General features: G+C 31.3%; 1 long non-coding RNA gene across 2 annotated transcripts in view; it reads left to right on the top strand.

Moving 5' to 3' along the window:
- The first annotated feature begins 510 nt into the window (after positions 1 to 510).
- LOC111089123 overlaps positions 511 to 11,297 on the top strand; it is an 18,369-nt gene continuing 7,582 nt past the window's right edge. Inside the window, exons 1-4 of one of the 2 annotated variants that reach the window (XR_002613456.1) lie at positions 511 to 803; positions 1,617 to 1,694; positions 3,159 to 3,242; positions 4,134 to 4,239. This is a non-coding gene — a long non-coding RNA (uncharacterized LOC111089123). Of the gene's footprint in view, positions 804 to 1,616; positions 1,695 to 3,158; positions 3,243 to 4,133; positions 4,595 to 11,297 lie in introns of those variants that run through there. The other variant, XR_002613455.1, reaches the window with a different exon arrangement.

The raw sequence follows: 11,297 nt of genomic DNA, 5'->3' as shown, positions 1-11,297 counted from the left end.
ATTCTAAACTGTCTTGGATATACCTGTTGAAAATATTAACCATAATCACTAAGTTACATTCTAAACTGTCTTGGATATACCTGTTGAAAATATTAACCATAATCACTAAGTTATATTCTAAACTGTCTTGAATATACCTGTTGGAAATATTAACCATAATCACTAAGTTACATTATAAACTGTCCTGAATATACCTGTTGGAAATATTAACCATAATCACTAAGTTATATTATAAACTGTCTTGAATATATCTTTTTTCAACCAAGTAATAAATATTTTATATCCTTTCTCATTGGTTGATATAATTTTCATTAAATTTAAGTCATTGGGCTTGTAATGCTAAAAATTTGGTTTTGACATCAGAGGTGGGCAGAGCACAAATATCCCATTGTTAACTTTGTGCTTTACAACAAACAAACAAATTAATTTTCATTTTGTAAGTTATCTTATTCAAAACATATATAGTACTTGGTTAATTATACATATTTTTTTGCAGTTGCATTGTTTTTGTTTGTTGTTAAGCATAAAGTTACACAATAGGCTTTCTGTGCTCTGCCCACCATGTGTATTGATACTAAGTTTATAGCAATGTGAGCCGTCAGACTTGCATCTGAGCCACTTGGGGGTGTGTGTAGATCATGTAATCTGATGTGAAGAACCGTTTACGTAACACCAGTTAATGATGTTGCTATTTCCATCTTTAGATGATACAATCTTCTGTTGATCCTAACAACTACCACTGTGGTTTATTAATGCCTCACCTTGCAGCACAGATGTCGCAGCTACAACTTTCAGGAAGTTCAGTAAGATTCTAGTTGTGTGTGTGTGTTTGTGTTACAGTGGGTCTACTAGTTTCATGGATTGCATGCTAAAAACATATATATGTCTGAAAAATTAGATACTCTTTGATAGTCCTCTGAATGTAGGTTGTATTATTGTTTGTAAACAATTCTTCTGTGATTATGGTGTAGTACTACAATTAGGAAGGATGGGTGTTTGTACATATAGCTATTTCATAAGTGTGAAACAATATGTTGATCTTATGTTAGGGTGAGGTAATAGGTCTGTTTGTCAGTTAACTATTCACTAGTGACGATGATGGTCTATGTGTCACAAGGGTCTGTGGGACGCATCTATTAGGTGACAGCAGATCTTTTTACTTGTGTTTTACATAGCAGACCTTTGGTTACCTCTACAAAGGAAGCTTACAAGATAAAAGTATGAAGTTAACTTGCTGTAGCAACGAAGCGTGTAGAATATAATGCTGACGATAATAACTTGTTTTCTTGACATTGTGGAACTTAATGCTTAATTACTTTGACACTAGGAGGTGCTTATGCCAGCTCTAATGTCATGTTACACTTCAGCCAGTAATATACTTAATGTTGTAGTTATTAAAACCAGAACTGTGATTATTGTAAAAGATGCTGTTATTGTATTTTCAATTGGTTTATTTAATTCATTAGGTTTCTAACTAAACACTAATTCAAATTAATAGAGGTATTTTTAACTAAGGTTTTTTTTTCTTTCTGATATATATATATATATATATATTATCAAATCAAATGTTCTGTTCTCTATTAAAGTATATTCCATTTCTATATTTTTCACTCTAGTATGTTACAGGGGCTACCTCACAAGCTGCTCTCTATCCTCAACATACACAGCTAGTCCAGCAGCTTCACTTACCAGAGGTAAGTAATGATTATGATAACAGTGATTCCCTGTCACACAGCTTCACTTACCAGAGGTAGGTAATGATTATGATAACATTGATTCCCTGTCACACAGCTTCATTTACCAGAGGTAAGTAATGATTATGATAACAGTGATTCCCTGTCACACAGCTTCATTTACCAGAGGTAAGTAATGATTATAATAACATTAATTCCCTGTCACACAGCTTCATTTACCAGAGGTAAGTAATGATTATAATAAAAAGTAATTCCCTATCACATCCACTACAAATTAAGGGATTTTGTCATATAATACATATCTATTAATTAAGTTCGAAACAAAATCAAACATGTTTCAAAAATCGGTATATAATTATCATTTTCCAGTTTTTAAGACTAGGAGAGAATGTATCGCATGTGATATGAGATGGCAGGTTTATTTAATTAGGCATTACTTGGGGGAAAACCCTTTTGTGTGGGTATGTCAAATGTTTTTCTTGTTTGACAATGCCCTTGATTTTCCAAACAATATCCAAGTAAAATAACTATTTAACATTTCGAACTACTAGTTATATCACGAACTACTAGTTATATTACGAACTACCAGTTATATCACGAACTACTAGTTATATCACGAACTACTAGTTATATCACGAACTACTAGTTATATAACAAACTACTAGTTATATCACGAACTACTATTTATATCACAAACTACTAGTTATATCACAAACTACTAGTTATATCACAAACTACCAGTTATATCACAAACTACCAGTTATATCACGAACTACTAGTTATATCACAAACTACTAGTTATATCATCAAAGTTAGCATCCTATAAGACATTCAAATCATATACTGAAACTACATTTTTTATCGAGTAATAAAAAAGTTCATATGAAGTTCTGACCTAAGGCAAGCTATCTACATAAATCATAACTAAATATATATAAATCTACTAATGAGCATAGCTAATTAAATATAATGTTCAATGTATATTACTTATAATGACTAGAATAAGTTGTTTCCTCAGTCCACTGTTAACGATATTTTCAGACATAAACCCAATAATATCACTTAAAAGGCAAGACTAAAGTGCAAAGAAATAATTAAGATACCAAAAATAACTAGTGAGTTTGATTTTTGTTTATTGACATAGTTCGTGGAAACAAGTTGAATAATTTATTTTAATTCATATAAGTAAAGAACAGATCAACATCTTTTGAACTAAAAAAACATTCAGTTAGTTAGAGCATGATAACCAAAAACATTACTGGTCAGAACAGAATTTTCTTGTCTCTTGCTTGATTCTGTTACATGGCTCATGAAGCTGGAACAGTTTTAGATGAAGAGCAAATCATAAATGTCTTGGAGGACAATTATTTTTTGGTAAAATATGTATCAAGTTTTTAGTATATTAATTAGTATTATTGCAATTACATAAAGCAAATCTCTGTTTCTTGGTGAACCTGATTCTAGGATCTTAGTATGCCAGTTAGCATACAGGCAGGTTTGACTGAGGACCAACAGAACTATTCATGGTGACAGTCCTCCTAACATTTGGTAAGTAATATTACGGCAACTTTTCAAATTTACACATAGTTTGCAATATATATATATTTACAGTTTTTGACTTAATATAAAACAGATGGTAATAAAGAACCAATGACTTCAGTATGTACAAATACACATTACTAGTAGAAATGAACCATTTATGTAGCTAGTGTGGTTCCAAATCAGAAGATCTTTCACCTGGTTCTCAGAAATTAATATTAACCCATCTACTGCTGCTGGTACATATATGGCCTTTAAATTATTTTATGTTCACCGTGACTGGTATACATATGGATTCTTGTTTTTAAAAACTTGATGCGAAATGTTGGATTGTAATGTTGTCTATCGACATTCCACTGTTTGTTGCCTTACAGTAAGTCGATTATTTCTACCTTCTATGCGTCAGTTTCTTTCAAGATGTCAGAGATGGCAGCATCTCGCTGCCACAGCACCAAGTGCTGCTGAAAATCCAGATTATATTATGGATTTACCAGATGGCATCGACTCTGAGTTGATGGAGTGAACAGAAAATATTTGTTCCAGTCACAGTGAATGGATTAAAGGTATAATTTGCACCAGTCACAGTGAATGGATTAAAGGTATAATTTGTACCAGTCACAGTGAATGGATTAAAGGTATAATTTGGACAAATTATACCTTTAATCCATTCACTGTGACTGGTAGTCAGTCACAGTGAATGGATTAAAGGTATAATTTGACAAATTATACCTTTAATCCATTCACTGTGACTGGTACCAGTCACAGTGAATGGATTAAAGGTATAATTTGTACCAGTCACAGTGAATGGATTAAAGGTATAAAAATTGAAATGAATTCTTCCTTTTTTGAGTTTCTAGAACTTTAAAAATATAAATCTCCAATTTTTTTTTCTGCTTTTAGAACTCACCTGAAAAGGAGCAAGATGGATTAACTATGAAAATGAAACTGGTACGCCAAACTACTACAAACATGACATCACTTGTGTTAAATGAGAAGTTTTAAAGAGGTAAAGGGTTTCGTACACGAGACGTCTATATTTTACTACTTATTGCAGATGGTATTTTTTTAAAATTGACAGTCCGTTTATTTAGATTTTTTACTCTAATAAATGATGTGCTGGGTCATTAGTTACTAACTTAATGATGTAGGATGTGTAGAAATAATTCAAACACGATATTGGTCCTTTCACTGTTTAGTAAGATGTTAAATTATTCCCAATATATTGTTTATGTGTTCTTCAACAATTATTGTCAAGAAGCAAATTGAACCCCTGATCCATTTTTCAAGCTATTTGTTGTAACTTCTAGGGAAGGAGCAACGGCTTCTGTATATATTATAAAATAAAACAGTTGGGGCTAAAAGATTTATTTCTAGTTGATTGACACACAAGTCTCCCAACTTCTGCACCATTCTGCTTTAAGAGATTTTAAGGATTCTTTTAGAAAATAAGTTAAATGATGACGAGCATCTCATCTAAATTTCTGTTATTTACTTTTAATTGTTACAGTTCTAGTTTCAAATGTTAATGATTGCATGAAAAAGTCCATTGTTCACTCATTTGTTACTTGGATTTTATGGATTATAACTACACACAGAACTGGAGATTTCTGTTATTTACTTTTAATTGTTACAGTTCTAGTTTCAAATGTTAATGATTGCATGAAAAAGTCCATTTTTTACTCAGTTGTTACTTGGATTTTATGGATTATAACTACACACAGAACTGGAGATAGATAAAAGTTTCGTGGGTGAGATTCATCACAATCTGTACCTTGTAAGATTGAATAGGAAAAAAATACTTATTACACAGAGACAGAAGCTGAATGAAAGGATTGGTCGGTTTATATTTCATCAAGGCTTGCCATTTTTTTTACACCTTATCTTTATAGTCACTACTGCCCTCACAAGAACAGTTGAAGCAGTAAGGTAGTATCTCGAGACAATTCCTGTCCTACATCAAAGAAAAAAATCTTTTAAGTCTTTTCCATGTTTCCTAAAGTTTCTTTTTCATAAACACAAACATTAAATTAGTTTTTAAAAGTTCTGTATGTCTTAATAATGTAGAGAAAAATATTGTAGGAGACACATTCAATATTGGAAAAGAAGTTAGTTATGTACGTTATTAGCTTACTTAAAAAAAAAAGAGGGAAAAGGAACACCGTGCTGGGACTAATTACAGAAGCTAAAAGTCACGGGTAGATGAAACTTTAAATTACAAAATGTGATTACAAATGCATTCATCAACACAAATGTCAGCTTAATTAACGCAAGCTATCTACTCAACTCAAAACCCAAAAATCAATCTAGCAATGAATCTAGATATACTATTCTTATGCTCCTGCTTATAAACATAATAATGGGTTGTTTCATCATTTGTCTACCCTCACTGTTAACTATTTTTGGGCATAAATCAAATGTGTTCAACTTGGTGTAGTTTGTACACTCATTACGGTTTACTTAACAGTCCATTCTTTTTAAAATATCATGGACAGCTACTTAATCGTGTGAAAAATTATCTTTAAAAAATAATTTCTGACTGTCTAGTTCAGTATTTTTCACTAAACAATTCATGAAAATAACATAACTTTGGAATTGTTAATGTCTATGACAAGTAGTTTATTTAACTCATTTATAGTGTTAATTTGTATTCCAGAAAATACTGTACAAACTAAGGCTTATGTTGGATGATATGACAAATGGCAGCAAGTTAGACTCTATTATCTGTGGTTAATTATAAAACGAATACAACTATACTTGTCATAAAGTCAAACCACTGGACATCTGCGACAGCATTACGTGTTGAATGTTAGTTTCCAACCTTTATGTAGTTTGCTATGTAATCGCATGTTGAGATAACCTTGGTAGCTTCGGCGGTTTAGGCTCTTTATCTTTATTAATGGCCATTTTGGATAATATAATGTGAAATATTTTCATGTTGATAAAAAATAATTCACAACCTGAGTCGTGGTTTTCAACTATTCCTAAAAATTATTTGAAACCGGAGTAAAGTAGTAATAAAACTTTGTACAGTGATGCGACCCGGTGGTAACATACGACCAAGAATAAGTTTGTAGCTTAAAACGGATAATTATCTTCTGTTTTGAATCTCGTACATTGTTTATATGCACATAATTATTTGACAGTTTGCAATAAGCAGTTTAAATTATTTTGTTTAGATTGTTAGTGATAGAATTTGTGTGAAAAATATTGTCTTTCTTAAAAAGAGAGAGAGAAAAAAGGACTCTACAAAATGTAGCACATCTTTCTTAATAAATAATAATTTAAACACTTTTATGTTGTTCGTGCTCTCACACAAGACTTTGAACCACATTCTCATTTCTAAGGAGATTTTAAAATTATTTGCACAAAATGCAAGTGATGCGTATCTTCGTAAGTAGGATTTGTAGTTTGGTCATATACCTTAATCATAACTATACTCGAAATTTGGATTATATTTTGTTTCAACAGGTTAAAAATCTTTAATAGATATATTAATATCCAAGCTTGAATTTTAATAATTAAAATACTGAGAAACATAATCATTCACGAATTGGAAATACGTTTCATTTTAACCTGTAATGATACAGTAAGTCACTAATATTTCAGTTGATTTATTGTACAACTAAAAATATCACTTGCCAGTAAATAGGTGTGCTAATCTCGACAGATTTAGGTACGGAACAAACCTGAAAATATTACTTTTAGATTAAAACTTTTGCTAATTTTTGTGTTCAAATCAAAGGAAAACGAAGGTTATTATTTATTTTGTCCATGTTGTCTGTTAATTTATGGAAAATATATTCTAAACAAACATTATTTTACCTTATTATAAATAACAGTTAAAAGTTGAGAGTTTGCTAAAATACCACTTATATTTTCTTGTACTATAAGATCAGATTAAGGCCCAAATGATTTGGGTTTAGGTGTGTGTATACCTACATTTAGAAAAGTTGAGGAACTTCTTTCATCTTGAAAGTTCATTATATTTCAAAATAGTTTTCCCTTTATACATTCATTTTTCATGACATTTTGAGTAAAAATAATAATATTAATAAAGTTAAATGCACTATGACATGTTTGTTATGTTTTGAATTTCGCACAAAGCTACATGAGGGCTATCTGCACTAGCCGTCCCTAATTTAGCAGTGTAAGACTAGAGAGAAGGCAGCTAGTCATCACCACCCACTGCCAACTCTTGGGATACTCTTTTACCAACAAATAGTGGGATTGACCGTCACATTATAACACCCCCACGGCTGAAAGGGCAAGCATGTTTGGTATGACGGGGATTCTAACCCGCGACCCTCAGATTGCGAGTCGAGTGCCCTGGCCATGCCGGGCCTAAATGCACTATGACATGTTTGTTATGTTTTGAATTTCACGCAAAGCTACACGAGGGCTATCTGCACTATCCGTCGCTAATTTAGCAGTGTAAGACTAGAGAGAAGGCAGCTAGTCATCACCACCCACTGCCAACTCTTGGGATACTCTCTTACCAACAAATAGTGGGATTGACCGTCACATTATAACACACCCACGGCTGAAAGGGCAAGCCTGTTTGGTATGACGGGGATTCAAACCCGAGACCCTCAGATTGTGAGTCGAGCGCCCTAACCACCTGGTCATGCCGGGCCTAAATGCACTATGAAATGATTAGGTGTATATTGGAATGATACTTTTGACAGTAAAGTTTGTAAATTATCCAGGTATTTAAGTGTCATAACTGTTGGTTTTTCTTTTAACCATATATTACAGAAAGCTACACACTAGACTGACTAAATGTTATTGGTTATTAAAAATTAAGATTCCCATTGATGATTGTATAGCTCAACAAAAAGTTACTTGAAGAAACACGTCTTCCTTGTTTTTCGTAATTCAGGCGTTTTATTTTACGAACAACTGTAATTGATCTGTATTTATTCTGTTTAAACCGACAAGAAGCGAAAACATTAATGGTATCTTGGAAATTAGAATTTCATAGGAATGATCTTATAACCATTAGAAAAATACACAGGGAGAGGGCTTTCTCTAGTTAAGATTTACCATTTCGATAAATCTTAAAACTGAAACTCGAGTACAAGTAGTAAGAATAGGGTAATTGAAATAATTTACCCTGAAAGTTGGATTTTCATAAATGAAAATTTGAATACTAACATATTTTGTTTACATCTTTTTTTGTTTCTTGGTGCAAGATGGTATCAAACTCAATGGAATGAATGTTTCTTTAATAGCTTGTTATTACATGGCTGTATGTGCTCTTAAGATCAGCTTAAAAAGTTCAAGCCCAAGTCTGTAAATACAATGTACAGAAAGCAGATCTCTTGGTATTATAAACTTTGGTGTTTCAAGAGATTTTATTCATGCGAGATTAGAGGCTCAATGGTACAGATTCATTGAAGGAATTTTTTCTGCCAAAGCCTTTTTTTGTTTGAATATGTTGTGCAAGAAAAAAGGGTACGAGTACATTGTACAAAAAAAATATTTCTTAAACGCTTTCATTTAACTACAAATACAGAAATGAAAAATATTTCAAAAAAAAGGTTGCAACAGGAATATTTTGTCATAAATAATTATTGTTAAACCCCATTCAGAGGTTGTCTTGAGGTTCAAATGGCTCCATTATTGTTCATGAAAGGAGTTGAACAGTAACGAAATCCGGAAACTTGTTGATAACAAGTCACAAATAAAATTGACTGGACGGAAGTCGTTTTTTGAATGGCAAGAAGAGAAATCTGAAGCAGTTAATGGGTTAATATTGTTAAATGTCTTTTATTATTAGAGACAAACACTACCTATAATAGCATCTTACTTTGTTCATAATTGAAACAGCTATGATTACAGAGACCTGTTGATTGTGAGAACATTATTGTTATTAAAACAAAAAAAGAAGAGGCTGAACATCACGGGTTAATTTAAAGAGTAACTGGTATGTTTTATACTTAAATTTTATATACTACTGGAAAGAATTTGTTTATATTTTTATGTCCAATAAAAAATAAATTTCAAACATTCATACAACACTGATTTCTTGAAACTTTACATAACACACAGAACAAAAGCTTATATTTGAAATTTAATCCCCCCCCCCATCACACACACACATGGAAATATAACAGTACTGAACCCTCGTATTTAAACAATAAAGGGTTCCTTTTACATATGGTCACATACACGTTTTTGAGTTTATTAAATTTCTAAATGATGTGGAATATTCATTCAGATATTGGAAGGTGATGTTTAATATAACACTACATAATAATTTCGATGTTAAAATATAAAATAACATTTTTCCAAACTCACTTCATTTTTACCGATGGATTGTACAATTTACCTTTGAATAACATAATATACGAGAACATATTCCTCTTGATGTTTATCAAAACGGCAACTATTTCTGTTGACAAGACCCAATATTGATGGAATTCACCGTTTAGGTGTGAAAATATAAATGGTTAAAACTGCTGTGAAAAATGTGGCCAAATGACCTTCCACTGGGACCCAGTTCATTTTGTCGATGTTGTTTACACTTCTGTCCCTGCCTCTTACAGCAAATTTAAGCATTTCTTTATATTTTCAAGTGTTATCATACTTTTATTTGTTATTTTTAAGCTGTATGTCTCTGCTTTAATTTATTTAACAAAATATGTTAGTGGCAAAAGTTTATCCAACACCTTTCTAAAATTAAGAGATAGTAACATGCACGTAGTAAGGATTCAATAAATGATTAAAACACATTGAAATGAGCTTTGAAAGGCTGAACATTTTTATTTGTTTCTTCTTTTTAGTTTATATATTTTTCTAGCAATATATATAACAACCTGAAGGGCAGTTTTAACATTATGTTATAAAAAATGAACTAACATAAGTCATTATTGCTTAAAGATAATTTTACAAAATGTTTGTACTGGTCTTATACTTTTAAAGCCAACAATTAGCAACAAAACATTTAAAGGATTTACAAAACATATACAAATTGTGCTTGGAGATAATTAAACAAAAGTTTTAGCAAAAAACATTTTAATTGTTTTAGTTTTATGTTTATATATATATATATACACAATTAAGTGCTTTTCTTAAATATTAAATGGTGTCCATAAGCAAGCACATTAAAACTAAGTTAGACACCTTCAGTATCAGAATTTACTTCTACTATCACAACTATACGCACTTAATAAAGATATGTGAAACTAGACTTATAAAAATCAACAACATACAGTCGTTAACCCATAACATTACTGAGTTTACTACTCAAACAAGATAGACTTTATCAAAAACTTCAATAAATATATAAAAAGAGATTGTACTTCAAAGAAAACCACTGTTTCAAATCTTCATTAATAAACACGTTATCGTTTATAAGCTACTTAATATTCATCTTTCACGTAAACAGGTCGGAGTATGATACAGATTAGGTACAGGATTGTAAACCGTGAAACTATGTTGTAACCCTAATTATACTTGTCATAAGACATTAGTATTAGGCCTATTATATTTCTTAACACTACATTCTTTATTCAGTTCCCGATGTTTTATCGAGAAGAAGAAGAGTGTATAATATTATTTCAACCCTAAGAAGTTGAACAAGGAATGTAACATTAAAAAACATAAGAGGCTTAATACTAATTGTCTTATGACAAGTATAATAAATCACAATCATAGTTTTCCAGCTTAGAAAAGGGATTCACCATTTTTTAACCCACCCCCCATTTTTTTTACAAGTACATTTTAAATGTATATGTCAAATTTGGAAGCTTATTTCAACACAAGAGATGAAAAGGAAGTAACACTAGTGTTTATGTTGGATTTGATGATCTAGTGTTCTCAATATTGTTCATACAACACGATGCTAAGCAATTTTCTATACATCCCAATTTGCAAGTCTTGAAAAAAATCTAAAGTAGGCAGTTCATAATACCAATATTACACGATTTAATTTATTCAAATACATAATTAAGTGAACATAAAGATGTAGCTACTTTCTTTACGAACTGTCCCCATGATCTAAAAAAAAGTGTGTGAAATAAAACATGCTGCTAATAGGCCCAAGTAGATGTCTTCGTAACT

The sequence above is a fragment of the Limulus polyphemus genome, unplaced genomic scaffold, assembly GCF_000517525.1.
Source record: "Limulus polyphemus unplaced genomic scaffold, Limulus_polyphemus-2.1.2 Scaffold5301, whole genome shotgun sequence".
In the NCBI taxonomy this organism is placed as follows: domain Eukaryota; kingdom Metazoa; phylum Arthropoda; class Merostomata; order Xiphosura; family Limulidae; genus Limulus; species Limulus polyphemus.
The sequence above is the reverse complement of the archived record's forward strand: the minus strand, read 5'-3'. Positions and strand labels throughout refer to the sequence as shown.